A 27,816-nucleotide genomic window follows, 5' to 3' on the forward strand; every position below is an offset into this window, starting at 1 on the left:
CTTTCCTTTTTATGCCAAGGACACACCATTCTTTCTCACATTTTAACCACTTAAGACACTACAGAGGTCTGTATTTCTGCAGAAAAAGCAAGGAACACAAGATGCGGTCTTTTGCTTCTTAGTCCATTCTTATGCAAAGAAAATGTAGAAAATTATATTTTAGTATAGTTCTTCAAATCCAGGCCTGAGGGCCTGAAGGCCGGTGTCCTGTGACTTTAGATGTGTTCCTGTTCCAACACACCTGAATCAAACAGCTGAATCATCTCCTCAGAATGGAGTGAAGTTCTCCAGAGTCATGCTGATGACCTGATTACTTGCTCTGGGTGTGATGAAGCACAAACGCATCTAAAAGTTGCAGGACACCTGCCCTCCAGTCCTGGATTTGAAGTCTCCTTTTAGTTTAGCTTAGAGTACAGCTTTGGGCATAAAATATAAATATAAATAATTTAATGCAACAGTTTGCCTACTCCTTTTAATAATTGAATTAAAAGCTTAGGAATAGCACATTTTACATCTGTCAATAGAAAACACATCCATGCACACTTTCTAAACAGAGATTTGAAATACTAAGTCAAAACTCCTAAAACCTTGTCATTGTGAGATACTCACGTCAAGTCCTGATTCTAATAGTTCAAGTTGATTGTTTACCCCCCAAAAACGAGATAAAATTAGACTGCAATGTGAATCTATAGACATGTTTGTTGTGCAGCCCAGTGTCATTCTATGTGTCTGAGCTGGTGGCTCCCCAGCAGTTGACCATACAGCTTCCCCATAAAAAGCTCGACTGTATATTCTTCCACAGATCATAAAGGATTATAGGCAGCTCTTGTGAACACTGAAAGGAACAAGGCTGTATAGAATCTGATGGATCCACACATAAATGCTCCATTCCTAGAGAAGGCAACTTATGATCTGAGTTTTGACAATTTTGGATTTATTTACCATTTTTACTAGATTTTGTGTTCACCTATAGATATTGGGTGCTTTGCTCATTCCCGATTTTGATATTTAACTTTTGTAGTGTTTACATAATGTGATTAATAATCATTCTTGGGTTCAGCTGTTGCCTCAATTATTTCCAAGTGGAACTGCTTTCTGCTTTTGGCTTCTTTGTGGTTTCCCTTCAGTGATATAACGCCAGTGTTTTTATTTATTTATTTAATTTTTAAGCTGACACCAATATATTTCCTGCCTTCTGCCCAAATTTGTGTCTCCCTCACTCCCAGTGTCAGCCTTTAACCCACCATTGTTGAAGCAAACATTAAAGCTTATTAAAACCACCATCATAAACTACACCACCATCATTACCTATGCTTATCCATCCTCACTAAAGTCATTTTTTCTGTTATTTGAAGTACGAAAAATTACACAGTGTCACAGCTTGGACAGGAAACGAGCCAATTTGCAAAACTTTGAGTCCAAAATTGATTTAATGAGGACAGGTTAACAAAATCTAAAAGCAAAAGCTTTTGTGTGACAACAAATTGTAGGAAATTGTTCAAAGACTCTTTCAAAGTAAACTGTTTGGAATCAGTTCATATGGTTTTATTGCCCAAACGCTACATTTTAACACTGGTTTTAAAATGTTTTTTTAAAAGAAAGGGAGTGAGAAAAAAATAATTCCTCTTTAACAAAGTTCAACTGGAGCTATAAGTAACTTTATTCATCACTACATTTATTGGCTATTGTATTTTATCCTTTGAGTGCTTTTCCCTCAGCTCACAAAAGTATATTTTCTACTTTGTTTGTGCATCTATAATTATTTGATTGTTCGGAGGTGCAGCAGCGATGAACAATAAGCCAACAATAAAAAATATTACAGATTTATGAAAAAAATATGCCATGAACTCATTGAGTTATGTGACTTCCTGGAATCTATCAGGCAATCAAAAAGAATTGTTATACGAATCTAAATAAAATATCAACAAATGTATGTGCTAAACAGCCAGTGAGTTTATATTATGTTTTCTTTGTTGATTTGTTCTGGTTCTTTGTGGTGCTTAAAATACATCAATTGTTTCACTTGAAAACAAAGGGCTGTTGATCTTGAAAGCATGAAGCATAAATAAATATCAATAAGTATTTATTTTCAAAACACTAAATCCATCGTTTCAACCCTTATGTCACTAAGGTGCTGTGGGGTACCTGTTGTAATTGAAAAATTATTTGTATAAGATTATAAAAAGCCTAAATTATGATAGTTGCTTCAAAGAGTTTCACTGGATTGCTGCACCAATAATAAGTCAAAAGGTTATAATTAAGATTGAGAAAAAAAGTGTTTCAATTAGATAGTTTAAGATACAGAATTGTGTGTGCCTTTAATCGAGCGAATCTGAATCTCATTATGAACAAAAATACAGAAGCTACTTAAATCTAGATCAAAACTGGTATTAGAAATATATATTTGTTTATGTATAATGTGTAACTTATGATAAAATTACCCAGGAATAAATCATGAAAGGCTTTTTTGCCTGTAACCCATATTGGTAGTTTATCGGAAAAGTTGCCACCTTTCCAGTAAAATTGTGAGAATATAAAATCTTTCCAATTTTTCAGAAAAAATTAAGGAAAATTTGATGCATGTTGAAAGAAACAATATCTTTGGTATTCTCAACAATAAAGCTTTAAAATCTTTTCACAAACTTCTATATTTTTTAGATTAGGACTCAAAGTGTCCACATTGGACATTTCTGTGCAGCTCATTTGACTTACATGTCCCAAAACGAATCAGACTACAGATAAATTTAGTTATTGGAATTAATTGTTTTTATGATGTGCCTCTTATAAATTATTATTTTCCTTGCGGTTTCCATTTCATCATCACTTTGTTCGAACAAAATGATGAACAGCATTATAAAGAAACTGCTTCAGTTTCCCTTGACTGGAAAATTTGGCAATTTTTAGAGTAAGAGCTATTCTTTCAACTGATGTCCACATACCATATTTACTCTTAACTGTCAATTTTGATGCGCACTTGCAATTTCAATATTTTTAGTATTATGTCGGCATTCCTCATGTTGCCTATGGATTCTCTTGATAATAAGATTGAGTTTCTGAAAAAACATTGGGATTCTATGTGCGACATCTGGACATATAAATAAATATAAGATATCTGAGTTGTATGATGTTTTTGTATATTTTTTATTTGATTTATTCAGGTCATTATATTTCCTGTAATACAACCTACCTGGACATTTTTACAGAGTGAACACTGGTTCACCCTAATTTCCATTTTAATCACTTGGTGCAAAAGCAAACAAACACCTCTCTTCTTTCCACCTCGTTTAACAAACAATGCAAGAATGTTTATGTAGCTCATAACTGAGAACCTATCGGAAAAAAGTTAATTGTTTTATCCCCAAACCAACGTAACTTAAGTGAGCTGAACCCACAGAACTCCTTTGCACATGCCCTGATATTAAAGATTTAAAGCTTTGTGAATTAATCTTTAATCCTGGAAGTGTTAGGCAATGAGAGCAATATGTTACTTGTCCCTTCACCTCCAGGGTAGTTGGCAACCATGAGAGCTCAGTGTAGTTTGAGTTGTGGCCTATTTACCTAACAGTTACTGATTTGAAAAGAAATTATTGCAACAAAGTTAAATCTCCTCTACAAATATGATTAATATGTATAATACAATACGAAAGGAGCAAATTAGAATGTGGGAAAACAGTTTTCAAATATATAAGGAAAACCTTCAGGTTCATGTTTAAAAAAAAGTGTGTTTTTGCAAAGAAACATTAATTCTAAATTGCCCTTTGAGATGTTAGAGAAATTTTAGATTGTTAACCTGAGAGAACTGGAGCTGGCTCTGTGTATTGACGACTAGGGGATCTCTTTCCCCCCCAAGGTCAGCATTTTATGCTTGACTGTACTCTTTGAGGCTGATTAAATCTGATTTGCACAGACAAAAATCACAGAGGTATTTTCATACCTCAAAATTGTAAATGCAATGATGGATTCAAAAGTTTTTCTCTGAAATAAAATGATTGAGAAACAGAACAATGAAAAAGGAATGGGAAATTTAAAATGAATAGGATCATCATGGTTTGAGGCCCAAAAAAAGCTGCTTAATGTGGGGGATGGGATGTCTAATTTCTGTCAAACATTTATTATCATAGGTAGTCACTTTAAAAAACTTTTGTAGATGAAGAATAATAAAATTTGGTCTCATTAAACCAGACCACTTTCACCAATTTGCTTAGTTATGTGCTCTACTTGTATTATTAAAAACTTATGACATTCTTTGAGTAAATTTGAAAAGTAAACAAGACTAATATCTACCTTGTTGACAGATTCTCCCAGCTGAGTTGTGGATTTTCCAGCTGCTGCAGATTTTAGTTGCTGCTCTGCTTACTGCACTCCTTGCCTGACCTGTCAGTTGTTTGGATAGTTTTGTCTAGATAGGTTTAGAGATGTGCGACAAATTTTCTATGTAGAGATGCTGGATTGAATCTATAATATTCATTGCTTGGGATGATTTTTATTTTCTTTAATTCATTTAACTCATCATTGAAAACAAACTCCACATTTTACAACAGCTACAACTGAAAATAGTTAAGTTCAATTATAACTTTTCTTAACATTTTTTAACTAAAATGAAATTGTATCTATTTTTTTTTAAATGGAGATGATGTTCTTAGATGTTTGCTCATATAATTCAGAAATATAGATAACTTAATCATAACAAAACCACAACATGAAACCTAATATATAGTAAATTTGCACCAATTACATAGTTTTCTGTTTTCATTTATGACTGGGGCGGTATGTTTATGTTTGCCAGTGGTCATATTTAACCGTCCAGGATGAAGAGCTTTCAGTAACACTGACAGTTTGAGAGTATACAGTGAATTATCTAAATTCACTGTATGTATAAACTAAAATTAATATAAATATATTTAAATATATAATTTAATAATATTGTCCTTATAGTTTATATCTTCCCACTTAAAAAAATCTACACTGATTTTAAATTTGCTGTGACAGAATATGTTACAAATAAATCCTACTGGGGTATTTATTGCCATATAGTAGTTGATCAATGGTGTACATAAGGTATGAAATTACTGTCTCAAAGTAAAGATTCAGAGTAGTTAGTCTCTTTATTCGACACCTTTAAAAGGATTTTATTGAGCAGACAGAATCATTTGAGAAGTGTGTTTCTCAAAATGAAAAATGTGAAAAGTCATAAAAGATTGATATAATGTGCAAACATATCTAGGACACACCTGAAAACCAGTACAGATTGACAGGGCTCTCTGGGGGCCCTCAAATAAGACAGACTTGAGTTTATCAATGAAATAGCCACATTTCAGTGAAATTCAAGTGAAAACTCTTATGGAAGTTACCAAAATATTACATGAAAACATCTAAATGGAATTACCTTTGACAGGCTAAAGCTTGACTGTAGAAAGAAATGAGGTGAAGTGGAAAACTGTCCTGTGGCTTAATGAATCAAAATTTAAATTCTACGTCCTTTGGGCTAAAGAGGAACCATCTGGCTGGGTATCAGCACATAGTTCAAAACCCACCATCTGTGATAGTTTGGGGGTGCATCAGTAAACATAAATTCAGCAAGTTGCACATTTTACAAGACACAATAAATGTGGTGTGAAATGTTTATTTCCAAAGATTTGGAGCAACTTATCAGGTATTTTCTCTTTTTTTGTTTAGGAATGTTACCAAACTCACAATGGACTTGGATGTTTTCAGGATGAGTTTTTGCTATTTAGGTAAACTGCTATGTCTGCATGCAGTTAAAATGATGTGAATATGTCAGCAGAGGCTGAGCATATTAGTAATATCAAATATCAAAAGATTTGCATAGATTTGCAACATCCAGGTTCCTGAGGTTGTATACAAGTCCTGGAAAGTTCTATTGTCCACCTATTGGCCTATTGGAGCCATTAATGCCCATTGGCCTCACAAGAAAAATGACACTGTTCCAGAACCTTGCCCTAAAACATCAAAAAAAGATTGCAATGGGATTTGAATACAGTACCAAAAAGAAGGAAATATGATTTGGTTTCTACTCATCTTGCTTGTTTTTTAAGATGAACGATCAAAAATATGGGCACTCTAACCACTTCACAGACAGAAGAACCTATGAACTCCCATGTTTCCAATTGAGAACACGTTGATTCATGTTTGGCTCCTATTTCTAATATGCAAGTCCCTGCTTTGAAATGTTTACACTGAAGCAACCTCTCATATACCAGCATTTTATTTGAATCAATATAAGACCCTTTTGTTGCACCTCATTTAGAAAGGTGAGCACACACTTTATTTTACTCTTCTGTAAACCACAAGAGTCTTTTTATTAAAAAAAAAAAAACACAACTCATGTACATCTCTGGAATGAGACTCTCTTCCACAATTCCTTTGTTTGCTGCTCTTTTTCTTCTGAATGTCATTGTCTGTCTGCAGTCATTTTTTTATACTAACAAAACAAGAACAACAAAGAAAGTGGCACAACATGATTGGTCTTCACTGAAATGCAATCAAGCTTTTGATGAGCTCTTGTTCTCTGTTCTATTTCCATTTCCTTCTCATTTGCTACTATCTGCTGTTACAGATTGCAGGTTTGGAAATAAATTAAAACAATGAGACATTCTTAAGCTACAGATCTGTTTGACCCAAGACTGCCTTTTAGAACACACAATGCCTGATTTTTACTGATAGCCTGAGATTTACAATTACTCTGTCCAGATCAGCGCTTCAAGGAGTGATATTGATCGCCTTAAGAGGATTATTTGTATGATCCTCCATTTTCCATCCCATTTTCCTTCTGGATGTTAAGCCACTTAAAATTAGGGTTACCCTTTTAAAAATGATGCTTATGGTAATTCCCATTAGCTTCATCATCTGATTAAATTAAGGATAAAATAAGCAAGAAAATAGCAATGTCTCCTCCTTGAAGTGTGAAGAATTACTGTGGAGATGTGATTTGCAGACATGGTTGTCAGTTTTCTGGCTCCAGCACTGGAAGAGGAGCCATTTCCTCTGTTTTCCTAAGAGGTTTATTGCATTCCAGCACAGTGGGACTGTAGCGCTTTGTCATAGAAAAGGCCTAGATGCTTAGGATAAAGGGCTATTTCCCTTTCTGCTCAAAGGAAAGGAAGAGACACATCTGTCTACGTTCTGTTTTATCTTTCCCGTTATTTCACTTGTTTTATCTTCCCTCCTAATCTGTTCATCCCAACTCACTTAATCTAGGGAGCCTACGTGACCAAAGACTGTGATGACTCCTTGCGACCCACTCACTGTTTCTGTTAGATTGTCCTCTCAGGTTGGCTATGAGAGCTTTCAGCAGGTCAAATGGTGTGTGATTTAATCAGTATACTGGCTCGTGTGTTCTTTCCTGCTTTTGGTTTGGATTTCACCCAAAACTTGTGTTTTAAGTTAAAGACGAGATACCACTGAGTGCACAAACTTCTGCATTCATATTCATACATTCATAGAAAGGAGATGTAATAAAAACAACCAACTCCACCTTTTGGGAGTTAGGAGGTCGAGGTTTAAGGCTTTAGTTTATATGGACGAGCAATTTATATGCACCTGAGCAGCAGCAGCACCCATGTGAGCTTGATAGCTAACACAGTCAAAACAAGTATGCGGTGTGCATACATGCGTAACAGTGTCAGATTTATTATACATGGCAGCGCTAAGCTTGTCAGCCTTGACCAAAGGCACCTTACCTGTAGTGGAAAAAATGGTGATTTGAAGCTGAAAAACATGCTACTAGTTGCACAAGTATGAACTTAGGCAGCAGCAGTCTTTCACAGTTAATTCCCAGCTAAAAAAGCAAAATCAAACCACTGCTTGAAATAATAATAATAATAATAGTTCTAGAGAATTATTATAGGTATAATAGAAATTATAATTGGACAAATAAATTTTTCTAGCTCGAGCTGGTACTATGTGTGCTGTTGTATATAAATGTTTTTGTCGGTAAACAAAATTCAACTCTGACACCAAATTACACTCACCAACAGCTTTATCATGAGCATCTTGTTAGGTTGGATCCCCCTTTGCCTTCAGAACTGACTTACTTGTGTCACAGATTCAACAGGGTGTTGGAAACATTTCTCTGAGATTTTGCTCTTGATGACATCATGCAGCTGCTACAGTTTTATCAGCTTAACATCCATGTAATATCCCATTGCACCACATCTCAAAGGTGTTCTGTTAGATGAACGTCTGGGGACTGTGGAGGCCATTAGAATAGAGTGAAGTTAATGACTTGTACATAAAACCAGTTTAACCATATCAACCAGTCATTTCTATCCATGTTCATTAAGTATTTTAGTGCCTGTGCATTATCTGTAAACCAGTAAGTAGTAAATTAATACAGATGTCTCAAGACAAATAAAATGAACAAAGAAAATTACTAAGATAAAACAAAAAAAAAACTGCAGCGTTTATGTCTGAATATGACTGAGAATGTTGACATTACAGTGAAGGGTTGAAGGAGTCGATCTACCTCTCTTTTGTTACAGAAAGACTGGGGTGAAAGTGTTTTGTCCAATTAAATAAAATATCACCTACAACAGAAGGAGCTGTTTTGTCTGTGACAAAACAGACAAGATGGGAGACATTGTTAACAATGTGGAGGACATGACTACAATAGAGTGGGAACAGAAAAGAGATCCACTGAATTTCAAATTAATTTGTCTGCAGACAACATAAACATTTGCCTTTTGGAATTTTTAAATTAAGACTCTTGGCTTTGTGTGTATTATTGAATGTCTTAAATAAAAAGCCGAATGTCTTTCAGCTGTCTGACTAATCCTAAAGTGTCCCCTACCTGCTAACCCTTTGTCCTACCCCATAGTTTAATAATGCTGAAAACTACTCTGTTTTTGTGAAATAAGAGTAAATGTACATGAAAAAAAAAACACATTTTTCCTTCTTCTTTGAAATATATTTAAAAATTGGTTTTGATTGTTTTGAGTTTTGTATGTGGATTTATGGCAGCTCCTCCTTATAACCCTTTCATAGCATTGTACATCTGTTTCAGTTGCATAGAAAGATAATATGACCTCTGATTCAATCTGGATCCCAGCTACATCAGGAAACTACTAATTGTTTGGGAGACACCAAACAGCAAAAAAGCTGAAGACAACATTGTCACAAGTTGTTTTATATATATATATATATATATATATATATATATATATATATATATATACACACACACACACACATATATATATATACATATATATGTATATATACACACATATATATATATATATATATATATATATATATATATATATATATATATATATATATATATATATATATATATATATATATATATATATTGATTGATTGATTTCATTGGTCCAGAATCAGTACAAGACCTACAACAATGATAACCCAATGACTAAAAATGTCTCCAGATCTCATATTATACTACACAGATATTCTATCCTTTACCTTTGTGTGACACACGCTTGGAGCAGCTGAGACAATTTTATCTACATTATGATTACTCATGCTGATGTTTAATTGATCAGTTATTGGTGCTTGTAGATATTGCAGAAAGCATTGAATGTTCATTTTCAAATCATCAAATTTGATTTGATGATTTGCATATCAACTTCTTACATTAGCAATATTTTGAGCTTAAATGAATAATGAAGCATCTTCATTAAGTCTTGGATAAAGGATATGAATATGGTCAGAAAATAGGTTTAAAATTGGATTTTGAATTCTTTTACCATGCAGTTATCAGTAATGGTTATCTCAAGATTTTGACAAGTGTAAATACAGTGGTAATTAGAGCTCACCAATAGAGGATGCAGCCCCAGACGGCCTGCAGTGTCCTGACTGTGCAGCCAGACTTTTCCAGCTGGAACACCTCCACTCACCAGCTGTAAGATTTCAGCTACAAACCTGGGGGGCCTGGCAACATAACAAACTGCCCAATAACTATGGACCATTGGAGGAGAAAAACCATCATCTTGTTGTATTTGTTTGATGGGCACAACTGTCTTTCTTTTTTTTTCCAACAAGTTCTTTGGATAGACAATTTGTTGAACCCTACTCGTGATCCAATGACAGCAGCTTGTCAATGTTGAGAAATAGAACAATCCAATTAAAAGTAGCGATCAATGAAATCAACAAACAAGGGAGATGTGGAATGTACTGTTTAACATCCATTCTTATTTGAAAAGATGGCACTGAAATTAATGGAGTGTTTTATTATTTTCCAAAATCCACTAGGCTATCCTGAGAGTTAATAAATCTGTCAATAGTAAAATTTCCTCTCACAGCTGAGAAAATGTATTTCTCTGTTCAGCACCTAGGTATTCTCCATAAACTGTGCCAGTTTTATATATATATATATTTATTTTTACAACTGAGTGAAAATGTAGAAAACAAACAGAAATGTCTATGAAGCAGTGATTGTGTCAATGATATAATGGTGCATTTGAGTTATGTGTCTGGATAACACAAGATGGTAGCCTCCCCATTACTAACCCTCCCCACCATCTGTGCCACATCTCACTCGGGGCTATTCTACAACATCTTTCTGTATCATTTGTTGTCTTCCAGCTTGTTTCCTGTCCTCTACTTCTTTTCTATATCAGTGCTCACAGTGGTGTTGATATTGTAGATCACAGACCTAGAACAGTACTTAAACTGGGTGTTACAAACCACAATAAACTGCCCTGTAAAACCGATCTTGTCTTATATAAATATTTGGTCATCAAAATGATTCACTCCCATCCCAAAGCAGTTTGATTTACTCATTTGGGAATAAAGTGTCATTCGACAGTATTAAGCCTAACAAATATCTAATTAATTACCATAACGAAACAATAACATCTCACAAACTGGCAAATTTTTGTGTAGTTTCATAAAAGCTGTCTCAGAAGCTTCCATCTTTCAATAAAAACATGCAAACTCTGGTGATACCATTGTTGACTGTGACGGGAAATGACTTTTTCTAAATATTTTAGAAATCCTTCTAATGCTGGGGGATTTTGACTTCCATCACGGAGTAAGAAAAGATATTTTAGCAGCTAATTTAATTGCCACGCGTGTCACTGTATGTTTTGAGAGCGTCCTGTTCCAAGTCCCAGAAAAGGACTGACTCTGTGTTTATGTCTCAGCCTGAGATCCCGTTGGCAAGAAAATCTGCAATTTGCCTTTCCCAACAACAGATGCTGTGTATAAATTATGCACTGAAGTCATTAGAAAATAATTTCCTGAATGGCAAAATGCAGGGGGAAAAAAAGCATTTGTGTGATTTAGTGCCTCGAAAGTGAGCTTGACTTGAATTTTCTTATACTTGTGAATGTGATATGGTAAAAGTAAACACCTGACAAATTCAGGTAAAATATTTTTAGTAACTTTTTTATGCATTTCGTGCTGCTCAGGACATGCCCCTGTGAGAACCATTTGGTGTTTGTTGATCCTAACACTCCACGCATTCCTGATTATCTTTCAAAGGTGGTGATTGAAGTGATGATTCTCATCTTGACTGTTGCTGTATAATTGGGCAGGGTATCTGTTGTTAGTCTCTGATGAAAGCGCTCCTCTTATCCACAGCTGGTCTGCTACCTTTGATGGCACTTTTTTTTTTTATCTTTGTGATGCAAACGCACCACAAAGTATAAACTAATTTACTTATGAGGCATCACAAGTTGTTAGAGATAATAAGATGCCTACACACACAATTATAGCAGTCTTCGCCAAACTTCTTAATAAAGTACAGGAAGGATGGGGAAAAAATGGTGATTTGTGTGGGCAGGTGGCTCAGGGGAGGTCAGATGAACCTAATGTCTTCTGACAGCTGAACGTGCAGTTTCCTCACTAAGACAGCAGGCATCAGCATAATTCCAACTATATGATGGGGACAAATAATTAAACTAAAACCACCTAAAAATAAATTCTTTGGATAGAGGGGTTACATCTTATCATGACCCTTTCTTCAGTGAGCAGGATGCAAAGTTTAATCACGAGGGTAAAAACTTTATTCTTAATTTTTTTAAAAAGGAAAGCTGTCCATCACAACTGTTCATCTTCATGAAATTACAGATTCTCTTAACTCATTTCAGAAAAAGTTTTTCAGTCATTCAAATTTTTTTTTACCTAATTAAGGCACTTGCAGATTGGTTTTACCTATCTTTTCATCTTTCATATTTTAAGGTGAAAACCAAAATTACTTTTCCGCAGTTCTCATTAATTATCTTTGTGCCAGTTTTTGATGGTAAAATTTTTCTGAAATAGAAGTGGAAGAAAAAAAACTGAGGAAAATAGTCCAGCAATACACTCTTCAAATTAAACAAAGGAAGTAACAGCTCATATTATTCCCACTACCAAAAAGCTTTGCACCAGTTTTTATTAATTCAAACACAGAAAAAAATAAAATAACTCATAACTAAGTGAAAAGAATCCCTTTCATCAAGACCTGAGGAGAAGATTTGATAACTATTTTACAACCAATTATTAAGGAAAAAAGTTTGAAATTCCCAAGTTAGTTTCACAGAAAATACAAAAGAATAGCTCAGAAACAAAGTTAGTTATATTGATACAACCTGTCACAACCTGTAGTAGTAGTAGTTTCCCCATAGACCTGGTTGCAAAGTACTATTTTGCAGTCCATCTAGCTTGGCATTAAATAAATACTGTTTTGTACACCTTTGAAGTTGGCATTGAAGGTCAACTCCTGTTTACACTGCAGCCAATATTCATTAGATCAGAGATCAGTTGGTTGGGATTGAGACAAATCTATAAATTTGTCATTCAAGAAAAGATATAAGCTGATAAATAGTCCAACTGAAACACTCAATAAAATTGCTCCAATGTTTATACCTATAGAAAACAATTGCATCTTTACAGATCAGCATCAATGCATGTCTTAAGAAGTCTAAATCAACATATTAGCCCTTCATCATCATGGGCCAGGAAATATTGGTGATCTCTAAAAACCAGCTCCTTCATGGTTTGCAAAGTCTTCTAGGAGTACCAAAGCATTAATTTCATAGACACATGACTGTCACCACGGTATTTAGATGTCTACAGCAATCAGTCTGATTGCCTCACACCTGGTCACATTTTATGTGTTAATCTGTGGCACATCACCCTGATGATCATTCGGGAAGAGAAATGTGATGATGACAAAACGTTGATAAAATGTCATGCAGACTTTGATTTAAGATGTAACTTATCTTGCTTTTCTATTTGAAAGGTCCTTATATGTATGGCTCACCAGCAGAAATTTGTTTTGAATGCTTAAACTAAAGTAAACCAATACATGCACTTAGTTTATTTTTTTTACACACAACTTTTTAAAAAATGACATCAGTTTCTGACCATGTATTGTGGATATGCCATGTTTATAAATTAAAACCTGTGGTCTTTTGAATGCTCGCTTAATCAGAACTAATGCAATCAATTTAAATGTGGGCAGCACACAGAGATGTAGCTGAATCTTCTGAGCTATTTCAGGAGCAGAATTGCCTTTCTGTTTCATTTCAGAATTAGAAAAATATGTTAACTCAATTGCAGACATGTTTGCTATTCAATGTTGTTCCAGTTGACCTTGTATGGGTAAACAACTGCAGCATTATTTTCTAATTCTGCTTTAACATTTCATACTTTTTAGCACTATGTAACATTTGACAAATGTTTCTATACAGCACCAAAACCTGACGGTGGATATTTGAGTGAGTGGAGCTAGCAAAGCGGGTCACATGACAGAGGCAGACAATTATATTGGTACAGTCTCTCTCTCTCATTTTCTCTTTATTCGGTAACACTTTATTTGACCGGTTGTGAATATGACTGTCATGACACCATCATAAATATGACTTAACACCTGTCATGAACATGAATAAGTCTTCATGAGTATTTATGACTGTTACCCTTTATTCTTCTCTCTAGTTTTGAGTCATTTAAAGGATGCAAAATGTTGATATTTCAAGCTAATGTGTACCAACTATAGTACAGTTTTGGCACACATATATACAGCTTGTAAAGGTTTCATGTTACTGATGATTTCAAGATGTCACAATCCGCATCTGGACTCTGGGGTCTGCTTGATATCTTTAGTTTTTCACTAGGTAATGTTGTGACATCAAGCTAGTTTCTATCTGTAGAAAAACAAATCAGTCCTTTAGTAGTTACTTAACTATAAAGATTCTCATTACTGCTCTGCAAGACAGAATAGCTGAATGCTTTTGTCTTTATCATGTAAATGCAGTTACTTTGATGGAAACCATAGTCTTTCACCCTATGGATAAAGTGAAAAATCATACTTTTTAAGAAAACATCCAGTGCTCTGCACACATATTTGTTTTTTGATAAGAGTTTAGGACACAATGGGAGACTTTCTGCAAATGAGTAATATGTAAATGAATAAAAATGCAACAATGGAAACTAAATAGAAGGGGTTTGAACAGCCTTTTTTAGATATACTATCTGCCGACTGAACGAGCATCGGTGCATCTGGATTTGTTGCATCTGACGTTTCTAGCTGCAGTTGTCATCTTCTGGTTAAATGATGCGTGAAAGTGAATATCCATCTTCTGTGATCAAAAGCGTTATGTGATGACAGTACGATACATGCATCATAAACAACCTGGCTTGCTTGTGGGAGTGAAAATACCACACTGGGCTCAGAGCCTCAAAGAGAGGAACACACTGTCAAGCCTTCTTTTATGTGTAGATTTCGACAATCCATTTTTAAAACCTTTGTTAGCTCTGTATATTCTTTTGTCCAGACCATCGGTTCTTTCCAACTAACAACAATATTTTTCTTTATTCAAAAGAAAATGTGTTTTAACAACAGGTCACACTGTGAAAATCCCCCTCAAACCTCCCTCCCCCCCCCCAAAAAAAAACATATGTTTTGATTTCAAGAAAGGGAAACAGGAAATATGGAGAATCTGTAAAATCTTTTTTTCTCCAGTATTTGGTAGCAGTATAAATAGCCTGCTGTGTAAGCGTAGGGGGTATTAAGTGATGTAACAAGCTTATTTGTGAAAACAGAAGTGGTAATGTGAATGCAAGTCAGAGGAGGGGTTGTGTCATTTAAGTGCACAGTAAGAAATCACTCAGCCTACGAGAATAAGCCCCCAGGCAACCAACTGAGGTAGGTAGGGGGTGACGTTAGAGAGGAGGGGAGGGGGCTGCGAAACACCATCTACATTAAAGCCTTGTCAACACCTGTGTGGATTTCCTAAATTAAAAAATGTCCAACTCTGGAGAGCGAAAGAGCACCGCAGGAGGGTAAAGCTTACGCAGACAAATGCCAAGAAAAAAAGAAGTGAGAGATGGACAGTGCAGCCAACGAGAAATGAGAGCAAAACAGCAAAATGTCTCCTCCTGCTTCCTGTGATTACAGTGCTATTATTTAAATGTCAGAGTCTGTCTGCCTGAGAGTGGGCCTTGTAAAGTCTAAATTGATGTGAGTATTGGACAATGTGGTAAAGCCTTCTTTATTTCTATTAATTTAAATAGGACAAAATGCGTGTTCATGTGTGTGCGTGTGTAGGCGAGTGGGTGTCGGTTTTATTAGAGAGAGGAGGGAGGGAGGAAGAGCACTCTTGTCTCAGTCGCAGTGTTGATGCACACAGAACAAGGTTAATTACTTTTCTGACCTTCTCCGGAAGCTTAAAGAAATATTCCAGCCAAAGCCTGAATAGATAGGACAAGCAGAGATGCTGAGTCAATGGCCAAACAGTAAAAAATGAAACACAGCTGAATCTTTAAAGTGTAACCTTATTTACTTTCAGCATCACTTATCAAATGTTTCAATAAAAATGCCTGCATTGCTGATTTAACATCAGAGGGGAAAAATGATTACTTTTTTTCCATTCCTCCTGGAGCTCCTGACTGGCTTTTATAAAATATATACACAAAGAATAATTTTATCTCAGAATATGATTAAATTGATTTAACTGGTGGGAATGTGGTGGTTTACACAGTGACTTCAGATATGGTCTAAATCTGATACAAGGATTTAAAATTTTATTTGATTTCTCTGCCCTGGCAAGAATTTTAATCCAAACCTCAAACACACTTCTGCCAGGTGTAATCTTGCTGCTATGCACTGCCAGTCAGCTTGCTGAAAGACAGCTATTAACCTTCTCTCTTGCTTAAATCTATCCATTAATTATCTATACCCGCTAGTCTATGCAAGACATTGGATCATATAGGTGGGGTAGAACCTCAACAGGTTGCATCCCATGCAGGACAAACCCTCACACTCGCACCTACAGGCAATGTAGATACTACTTCACCTGACAATTGACAATTATGTTTGTGGTGACAGTGGGAAGAAGCCAGAGGACCTGAGGGAGAACACCGGCAGACCAAGCAAATGCCACCCTGGGATTTCAACCCAGGATCTCCTTGCTGCAAGGCAACAGTGCTACCAGCTGTGCAGCCCTTGTTTACAAGAAAAGGAGGAAATATTTCTGGTCATGAAAATACAGTGATGCTCTTGATATCAAACACACTAACATAAATGATTAATTTTAAGAAAAAAATGTTTCAGGATAAATCTGGTCACGAGCATTCTGTGGACAAAATGCTGCCCAGGAGTTTCTGACAGTCTGACCCACCTTTGACTGCTCAGGCACCTATAATTAAATAGATCAACAGCTCAATAGCTGCTGTGATGGAAATTATTTGAACAGAGTGAGACACTGTTTCAGTAATCACAGAAAGATACATTTTTGTCTTTGTGTTTTATTAGCGTTTGAAGACTCTACCCGCTGAAGTCAGTCAGGAGAAAAGCCAAAGTACAACATAATTTACATAGTCAAACTACTTAGTTACTAGGCAGAAGACACTCAGTTTCTGACGAAGATTTAACTAGTCTTGGGATCTTAGAGTGGCTTCATTTGAAATACTCACTTTCACATAATTAATTGACAAACAGGGAACTGATTCGCTTAGTACAGGGCATTGAACTTTAATCTTCAAGTCATAAAGCACAGACAAAATTAATCGACTTGGTCAAATCAAGGTGAGAGTCAAATCAAGAGAAACATTTAAAGTAAATTTTCCATCCTTAATTCCAATACATATGCACTATGACACAGAACAGGGTGGATCAAAAGCAGCAAACATATTTAATAGATGTCACAGAACTTAGACAACAAATTAAGTTTGTTGCTTTTATATCCGCAATATAACTGGCAAGAAATCAAACACCATGAGAAGAGCTTAAAGGGACACCACATATAAGTCATATAGGGTGGCAATGTTTTCCATCTATATTCAGCAAGATATAAGCAGCATATCAGTTAAGTAGCTGAATGAAGGCTCGCTATCAAAGCAGATGGTCTTCCTAATAAGCCAGATAAAGGAAGGATATTGTGTATTTTCAATGCACATAGCATCATTTTATAGCACAAATAATTATGTTGGCTTCAATTGTCTAAATGTATCCAAAAGAAATTGGAGTTTGCATCACCGCTGTATTTGATGCCTTGAATGTGGCCTGTGTCTCTTTAGGAACCTCTTACCCTTTCCATCTCTCCCCTTTCAGCACGTCATCACAACTCTTCCCCAGGCTGTATACTGATGCGTTTTACAACCGTTCTTAGTAGCGCTGTAGTTTGTATAATGAGCTCAGTCGATGCTCAGTTCCACCAAGTGTTTGCCAATTTCTGCTGCTACTAGTCTGCAGCAAAAGTCGATTTTACAAAATACCTCCCCCTCTTTAATGTCATGATTTTTCTACTCCTGCCATCTCACCAGCTGCCTCTGTCCCTCCCACTCCAGCTGATTGCTCCCACCTGTGCTGCTACCCATATAAACTCCTGCTCAGTGGTGACTTGGTGCAAGATTGTACTCGCTTCTGCCTTGAAAACAGTCCCATCCCATGTTCTTGCTTCTGATGGTGGCTCTGACCGGACCCCTGATCATCATCTCTGCCTGCTTCTCATTTGTTTAGCGAATGGCTCTGATCCTGACTCTAAACTTTGCTTTATAAACTCTGATTGTTTCTTCTCAAATTCTGCATCAGTTTTGCAGAATCTCTGTCTGCTCTGTTGTGAATACGGACTGTTTCCCTGATTGTGTATTTGATTGATGACACTGAAAGAGCGCACTACGGCTTACGTCACTACCAGTTTCCCTCCTTGGTACAATTCTGTCACTTTATAACACAGAACAAAAGCTAAAGAGATATAATATTCCACTCAATTTAGCGCTTAAACTACAACTAGAACTGCAATTGACATAAGGAATATGCTGCGGCTCATCAACCTTAAATAAAGGTTTTCTGACCTTTTGTCCCAGGTTTTGCAGTGCCACGTTCCTTTTTCGAATCAATTCTGAGTTCATCCATGCAACTAGTAAACCTGTACTGGCAAATTAGTGTACTAATAATGACAGGGCACTCTCTGGATCCAAGAGGGCTTCTGATAGGTTGGACTACAGTGCAAATCTGATTTAATTGCCTTTCTACAATATTTCAACAAAGTTTAAGCTTGTTTTTAAGTAATACAAACATTTAACTATCAGGCATGCACATAATGCATGATAGTCAATCACTGTAGAGATCCATTCAAAATGTTCAGGTAAGCTAGCATGAACAGTTTGGGCTTTGGAAGAAAACCAAAATATCAGATGAAATGCATATACCTGTGAAGGAAACTGAAATTCCCCAAAGGAAAGCCTGGCTTGAAATTTTAACAATCTGGCAGGGAGCTGGCTCTACTAATAACCACATTGATTAGACAGTCTTTGTTTTTTTCCCTATGTATAATTAGTAAGAAATATGGTATTTTGTAATTTTGTTTGGTTTCTTTTTCAAAAAAATGACAAAATTATTTATTTATTTGTGATGTCTTCTGCAGATCTCGCTGGCTTTATTCTTATTTGTTTCAACCATTTCCCTCTACTGCATCTCTTTCTGAAGCATGAAAGTTTATGGCAAAAAAAAAAAAGCAAAAACATTTTGTAGTTTTCATTTGCTTGCATCCAGTGCCAAAGTGTTGGCAAAGTAGTGGATTGGCCTTTTGCATTTAAAAAATTTGCAATGCTGCAATTAAAAGTTTTGTGTTTTTTCTCAGACTTCTTCTCACGTCAAAGCCAAGAGAAATTTGTGATTTCAGACCCAACAGCAGAACATAATACATTTCTAATACCAGCGTCAATATACAGTTGTTCTCAATATTAAGGTCAACCAATCCACAGTGATGTCTGGCATATGTGATTGATGACAAAAATGTTTGTGATACTTTTCTAAAAATGCGAGATGGAATTTTACACTTAGAAAAGAAGTAACCTGTGAATTTGCATAATTTGTGAAATATGTAGATTGACAGATTTTTTTTGTAAATATTGAATGATGGTCACAAGATCAAATAAGGGAATTTCTGAGTGATATTGGTTTAATGATTGAAGCTTCATTTTAGTGATGTGTCATATGTGAATAACATGTCTGTAACAACTCAAATAATAACCACATACAAAGAAATTATTCATCCGAATTGTGGTTGGGGAGTAAGTACTGAACAGGTTTACTGAAATTTAGTCAGTACTTTTTGAAAGAGACATTTTTGTTAAAGAAAATTAAAATAAAGTGTCTTCTCCGTTGAGAACCTAATTGCGTGCATAAAACCCAAGTTTATATATCTATAAATACAAAAATCTTTGTAACATGTTTTATTAGAAAATTCAGTCTTTAAATGCCACTTCAGGAACATCTGTCTCTGATGGAACCAGAATGAACCCAATATATAAATCAAACTCCAGACAGGAATATTCTCTATGCATAGATTTAAATATGCATCACTATAGTCTGTTATTTGGTTAGAATTAATAATTCCTTTAGGCAAACAACCATATTACTGCACCCTCTTAATTTCAGCCACTCTTACAGAAATAACAGTTCCACAGCCCCTAGCGCTTCATGCTGCAAAATGTAATGTAGGGCAGATAATAACCCTATTATCAGTCTTGTAATAAAATCTGGATGTCTAAAATTGGTATGCTGGCCATAGAAGTATATTTCTTAAAAGAATGTGAATTAGAGTGACATTTTAACATCAGCACGTCTCACAGTGGTTTTGTCAGTGTGTCAAATCGTCAGACAATTTGACAGAGTCATATATTTTTGATCCAGAACAGAGTTAGTACCCTGCTCAAACCTCCCCAAGCTCAGTTTCATCTCCAAGATAAACACACTCACAACAATTAAAAGAGATATTAGGGTTGACAAAATAATTAACAGGGGGCCAGTGTGACTCTGGGGTGTGGGATTGTGTGCAGTCAACAAAAGACGAATAAACAAATAATCATTTGGGTGGTTGAACAACATATTAATTGAGTGCTCAGCAGAAAACCTTGGAGAAAATGAGCATTTTGGTGCCCCCAGTAACACACACACATGCAAACCCCCACACACACATCTTATAAAAATAAACAGTGATTCCCAACTCAGTCACTCAGAGACTTATCTTTGATGAGAAAGCTGAGAAGTAGTCACTCCTCTGTTGAAACAGCTGATCTCAGTGGTCCTTAATTACTCTCCTGCAGAGATTATCACTGCTAACGTCTCTCCTGGTTTCACAGTTAAGCCTATGGCTGTAGATTCCTCAGGTGTACATCGCAGACATCAGCTTTGAGTTTTTACTTGTGTGCCTCACACTGCTCCTGACTTAAATGATAATGATAGTCAGGGGGGGGGTTTCACTGCTAATGCATACATTAAACCTTTATTTTAGTTAAAAACAAAATAACATGTTATATGCTGGCTATCTTATTCCATTCAATGACAAAATACACACAGAGACAGCATTGGTGCAAAGTGATATTAAAGCTGAGTATCTAACAGCGTTACCCAGAGGTGAGTGTCAATGGGGGGCAGCTTTTAGCAGCTGTTTGCGTAAGTGCCATGCTGTACCCACGATGCATCTGGGTAAAAGCACCGAGAAGAAATTGAGGGTGCAAGCACTCCAGCTATTATACAGAAGATGTGCTAGGAGTTATCATAATGAACTCATGTATCTAATGTACAGTACGTAAGCTGAAATGACTGAAAAAAGAGAGTTAAGTCTAAATTTAAGTAAAAAGGTAGAGGTATTCAAATCCAAAAGTCTAATCAAAAATCTTTAAAACAGAGAAATTTAAAAACACATAAAAAGATAGATAAAGCTCGACACAAGTTGAGACCATTTACCATTTAGAAAAAAAGAGAAACATTATTGTCCCACAATGGGGAAATTTCTGTGCAACAGCAGCAAAGTGGCAAGCAATCCAAAGAAAGTAAACTCATAGATAGAAGATAAATAAAAACAGAATAAAGAATTTAAAATACTGTATAGTTATATAAAACTGTGAACTCCTGTCCAAAGGAATGCAGAACTGAATTGGTTAATTAAAAGATTTACAGTCTATGCATGTCCATTTGAGAATTATTAAGACTCCTTACAATTAGTGACAACATAAGATGTGCAACAGTAGATAATCTTGCACATTTTTAGATAGTAGATAGTGCAGATAATGATACATATGTTATTCAGAATGAGCAAAGTTGCATAGATACCAGCAGGGATATAAACACTTATTGAGTTTGTTGGGAGCCGGTGGTTCGAGGGTCTAACAGCTGCTGAGAGAAAGGAGCTATGGTAACGCTCCTTAGTGCCCCTAGGATGCAGTAGTCGGTTACTGAAGGAGCTCTTTTTCTCCCTCACACAGAGAGTTAAACATTGTCCCCTAGCGACGTTATTTTAGCCAAAGTCTTTCCGTCTCCCACCAGAAGGACTCTGGGTCAAGGAGGCGTCCAAGGACAAAACTGGCTTCCTGTTGAGCTTATCCAATTGCTTCCTTTAAGGTGTAGATGAATTGCTGCTACAACAAACAACACTATAGAAGATGGCCAATACCACCACAGAAGGTCTTCATGACCTGTATTCCAAAAAAACCCTCGCTCCTCAGCAGTCTGCTCTGACCCTTCCTGTATGTAGCATGAGTGTTATGAGTCCAGTCCAGTTTATTGTTCAGGTAAACACAAAGGTTGATCAGGAGGTAGTTCTGGAAGCACCTGGCCACAAAGTCCTGAGTCCACTGTCAGTTGTCAGAACTATGCCAGCGTGGGGAGTTAATGGAGAAGTCTGCAATATAAATGGTCACAATGAACAATGCCAGCACATTTCCCAATGAGGCTTTTGTACAGCAGACAAGCCTGTTGGAGACACAGCCTTGTCATCGCATACTGTGGGATGGGGGCAGTGAGTCCAGATTTGACCATATACAAACTAACATAAAGTCAACTTGAGCTATGAATAATGAATACACATAAACAGGACATAACTTTATGACCTGATGTATTATACAAAACATCACTGCCCTTCCAAGTCAGGAACCCCATGAGGCTCCTGAAGCTGTACTGTGATACCTTCCCCAAGAAAAATTGTTGTTTTGTGCCAAAAGAGACCACAACCACTCCAAAATGTTGTTGCTGAAACAATTCTTATAGGTATTATGTATCAAAATGGCATCTACTTGGATGGAAGATTCAAGTTTTCCTAATAGAATGTTGCAGAAAGCATTAAACTGCATTTATAGGCTTCTTTTCTAACCCAAGTGTATGCTGGTGCCAGAATTTCTCCAGATCAGTAATGATTATGTGTCCAGCCAACCATGTGGTGCAAAAGAAACTGAATTAATTAGACCAAACCACCCTCCTCCATTACAGTGTTGTCCTCTTCCAATGCTCACATGCCTCTGGATGGTGCTTTTGGCACTGGACAAGGGTTGGCCTATATAATCTGAGGCTGTGGGACCTCATATGCAACAAACTGTGATGCTCTGTACATATATTATCACTTTTATCTTACATTGTGTTTCCAAAATCCTGCTGGGTGCTAAGGTAGAATTTTACACAAATATACATATATTCTTTCACTCACGAACTTACACACACAGACAGAATAACAATACAGCCCGTAGGACAAGAATAGTCGATTCTGTGCTGATAAAAAGAAAATGCCAGGGTGATTATGATTACTAGAGATTACCTCCCTTATAATAAAAAACACCAATCCCTTAGGCAGAGAGCCGTGTGCTTCGCTTAATGATCAGTAGCACAGATTAAACATTAAAGTGCCCACTAACTCCTTACTCTTTTATTTCAAAGTTTACAGCAAGGCTGGCTAAGGCATTTCATTTCCTTCTGGCTTCTATGTCTTAGACTCAGAGTCTTTGAACAGGAGTGAGACATTAAATTAGGAGTGTTTCCACATGTTAACGATGCAGAGCATGCATTCAACAGATACACTGTGCACAGCCTTTTGTCTGACAGAGAAAAGATACTGTATGGTCATTACATTCCTACAGAAAGGTGTAAACAAGTATCTGACACATACAGATGAAATGGCACCAGGGAAAAAGATGTTCCTAATGAAATTATTTGCCCATGTTTACCCGAAACGAGCATGAATGTTTTAATAAAACTGCTCTTTGTTTACTTGTGTGTCACTGTTGGATGAATGCATGTGGCACAAAGTGGTTGTGTGAAAATATACTACAAGGTCCTTGGGTTTTCTTGTCGCTGTCTGGAGCTTTTCGTGCTGCTGTTGTCTGAGAGTAGAGTCACCACCTCTTAGCCCCTGAGGCTGCCCACCCCAGCAATAGAGCTCACAATCGGATTGGGCCGTGAGAAAATGCCCCTGAGGACTTGTCAGGTGGATCAGGGTTCAGGGGGGTAAAACACTGCTAAATACCCGGGGATGGTTCAGATCTGACAGCTTGGGTCAGAGGAGGAAAGGGGTGGGGGATAAAAGAGTGCAATTGGTAAGTACCTGGAGGAAAATTTGGGTTCCTTTTACTTGATTTATCAATGCAGGTTATTTGCATTGAGCAGAGGGAAATATCCACAACTGGAAATATGCTTTAAAGTCAGTGTTATCCTTATAGTTTTCTTAACTCATTTCTGAAAATTTGAGAACAAATGTCCCCATGTTTCTAGTTCTTCACAGTTATTTGCACCAATTTCTGAAAATGTTTGCCTTCATCTACCTCCTTTCCTTGATGCAAAAAATGAGAAAACAATTCTGATTTAATTTGAATCTAATAGTTAAAAGGGAAAAACAACCAATGAAACAATTAAACAAATAAACTATTTAAAATATCACATCACTTTAACTAAAAATCTTCTTTAAAATAACAGTAAATTTAAGACAGATGTTCAATAGGTATTTTAGGAATATGCTGTTGAAAAATTATTCTCAGACCAACACTGAAATGATTCACCAGAACAAAAAACAGAATGGCTAAGATTCCTTTCAGAAAAAGACTAAATGGTGACCTATTGGCAAAAAAAAGTTTACATAAAGTATTGACAGCAGAGGTGCCAAAATATACATAAATTTGTATAAAAGTATATTCTGTATTTTGGATTTTTTTCCCCAAAGCAAATAGATGTACTTATAATAAAGATTGAATTTAGAATTGCAAAGTGACATTGATACAATAAAATAGATGGGATTTCTTACAATCCCATCTATAGAAGGATGCCAATAATTGTAAAGGGTGATGTTGGAGACATCTATCATAGAGGTGCAGATGTGGTTTGAAAGAAGAGAGACTGTGATAATAGAGATCAGGAGCACATTGTTCAAAAGCAACCCAGCGACAAATAGATGAGCAAAGAATATGAATATTTGATTATGAAGAACACACAAAATGTAAAAGCTGGAAGTGTTTTATCCATGTATTGTTATTAGCTAAAGATAAAAAATAAAAAAAAAGAACAGCATTTCATTTCCCCAAATTTAGTCTCTTATCTCTAAACACGGTGCTCTCACAAATGAGATGAAACTATTCAATTTCACACATTTTAATGGCTCAGTATTGACTTGCTCATGAGGAAAACTTATTTGTGCGAGCGGACCAAGTACAAAAACAAGAGCATGATGTGTAATTGAAAAAGACAGGATTAATTTAAATCACTATCAGGTGGTGTTTTGCGAACAACATTTATAGACCACAGTTATCAAGGAATTTTGCAAAAAACCTTCAGACTGTAAAATGCTGGTGGGGCATTCTATTTGCCAAGAGGGATTAAAATTAGTTGAGTTTTCACTGAAGCTACATATTCCATGTTGATCTTATGATATTATTGTGTTTCTGCCAATAACAACCAATAATAGAAAGCGTAATTTTAATAACTGTTGCTATGGTTCCCTTTCAATTTACTCTCCAACAACACATTTGACAATGTGCAAACATTTTTCATATGAACTTAGAATTTCTTCAGTTGATTTCTTATTTCTCATGTTCACAAAATCAGACTTTGTTTGAAATTTGCAAATTGAGTAATTGTCCACACAGAAAAACTCAGTAAAAGGATTTACCTCAATTAATTCGGCTGATAACAGTCTCTCAAGTCATCTTAGAACCATTTTTTATGTTGAATGTCTGAAATGAAAATAAAAGAAGAGACATCTGCAGAAATATATGCTAAAATTAGAACATGTTTTCAGAGAAAACTAATTTTGGATTTTCATTAGTTGTAAGCCATACTCATCAAAATTATAGTAAATATATATTTGAAATATATCATTGATGTAAACATTTTAAAACATTGAAATTATCCTGTATCCTCTTTGTTACTAGTTTGCTAAAAATCAACCCTTTGTTCTACGTTTTGCTTCATACAGAGGGTCTAAACTGTGGAGCGTTTCTGAATTTTATTTTTCTTTGCTGCTTATAAAGTTTGAGTGTACTTATTATAAAATTCTGCACCATTGATGTAAAATATTAGAAATACTATGTACTTCGTGTGTTTTTCAAAAGTATTGGTGTCAAATACTTTTTGTATTCTACAGTACAACAGAGACTGATTAAAACTGATTTTCAATTTATCATAAAGCAGCTATTTAGCAAAAACACTTAGAAATGCAAAAATTGCCTAACATACAAAAGGCTTTGTTAAATTCTTTCCACTTCTTTAGAAGAAATAGATTATGGATTTCAACTGTGCCGAGTTTTACTACTAAAATTGCCTTTATTCAAAAATGGCTACGCCGATTTTGTCTTTAAAGCAATTTAAAAACGAACAACAGAACAAGAGCATAAGTTTTGAAGCACACAAACCGTGTTAGAGAAAAACTCTTGAAACAGCAAAGGAGCAATTCAAGTCAAACAGGAGGAAATGAAATATCGTTATAGGAAATAAAGTAGAAAGTATAACAAAGTAACAACAGTAACCTACCTGCAGTGCACCAAATCTTAAAACCAATGACAGGTGCAGTCTGTGACAAAAGAGGAAGGAAAACAAAAGTTACCTTGACATCAGCTTCCTCTTATGCCCAAAATGCAGACACTTGACAAGTGCTTAAAATAATGAGAATTAGACATATATTAAGTTTATTATGCCCTTAGGCAATTTGTGAACTTAAAATTTAAAGATATCTGAAGATGTGAAATGGACATATAAAGATCATGCCTATGTTAAACCACCATGCAACTTAGGAATCATAGTTGTTTTGTGTCGCAGAGATGAAAGTGTATTGTTGAAAAATGTGTGCATCATCCCTAGAATAGATTTTTAGAGAAGAAAAGACATAAAACAGCAGAAATAACTAAATTTCTCAAATTACCACTCTAAATTTAAGACACAAACAAAAAAGCTTTTAAATAAGAAATGTTTTATTATATTTGATGACGTGACAAAAGTGTTTTCAATAATAGTTCATGGCAAAAAACACAGAAATCAAGAAAATTCTGTGTTGCTTCAATAATTAGCCTGATCTGTGAGTAATGAAACTTTTTGTGTGAACTCCTTTCTCTTGCCATTCGATCCAGAATAATGGGGCAGCTTTTTTATGGAGCCTTTCTGCCTATGTTAGTACAGAAATCCTTTTGCTAAGGATAATGATACTCTCTTACCAGCCTCAGTCAGCATCTTCACAAGTCTTTGAGTTTTGTTCTGCAGATGATACATGTTTTGCACCCAATAACAAATTAATGTCCCAAATAGCACTGTTAATTTTTGACGGTAGCAAAATGTTCCCTCTACAATATCTAAGGAACGTAATTATTGAAAAACTGGGACACAATTTTTCTGTGTTTTGATTTTGAATGCCTCTTTAAACACGTGTGTCACATTAGAAGACCAATGCTTTTAAACTTAAAGCAGGCCCTGGATTCTTCACACTGTGACATGAAACAGAGCACTTAGCCAAAGGACAGACAGCCAACTGCAGGCCGACTCTGCATTGACCCCAAACAAAACCTCAAGGGGACTGTCCTTGAAAGGGAGGCAGACCCTCTCTAACCTAACGGCCCCCAAGCACTGTTGGAGGCCTTGCACTTAGAAGGGTGGCCCCTTTGCAGAGGTCATTGACACTGCTAAAAATCTGAACCAAATTGGGGGTCAGGTTTGAATGACAGTGTGGAAACACCAAAAGAAGACAGAGAGGAAAGCTGAGATCTGACCAAACTCTTACTGGTTAAGATTTGTATGTGCAGTGAAGCTCACTTTATAGATTTAGGGTTTTGAACACTCACAGTTAAGAATTCTTTTTATAAAAACAGAAGCAACAGATGGATCCAAATAAATGTCTTTCAAATTCATTAAAAACCCTATTGTTTACGTGATAGTGCTCATTTTTTTCCCTGAAAAAATTGTTTTGAGTAGCTATATTTTGAAAACACCACAATAATAAAATTCAGTGCAGTAAAAATAAAGATATTTTCAAGTTCCATTAAACTGACTGATATAAATTAAAATTACAAAAGGTAAAATTGAGGCTTTACACCTTTTCTTTCTCTTTTCTTTTGAATCTCTTTATGCCTATCGTGAACTTGATGTGATTTATGGAAATA

This window comes from Poeciliopsis prolifica, unplaced genomic scaffold (genome assembly GCF_027474105.1).
Source record: "Poeciliopsis prolifica strain line A6 unplaced genomic scaffold, Auburn_PproV2 SCAFFOLD023, whole genome shotgun sequence".
Lineage (NCBI taxonomy): Eukaryota > Metazoa > Chordata > Actinopteri > Cyprinodontiformes > Poeciliidae > Poeciliopsis > Poeciliopsis prolifica.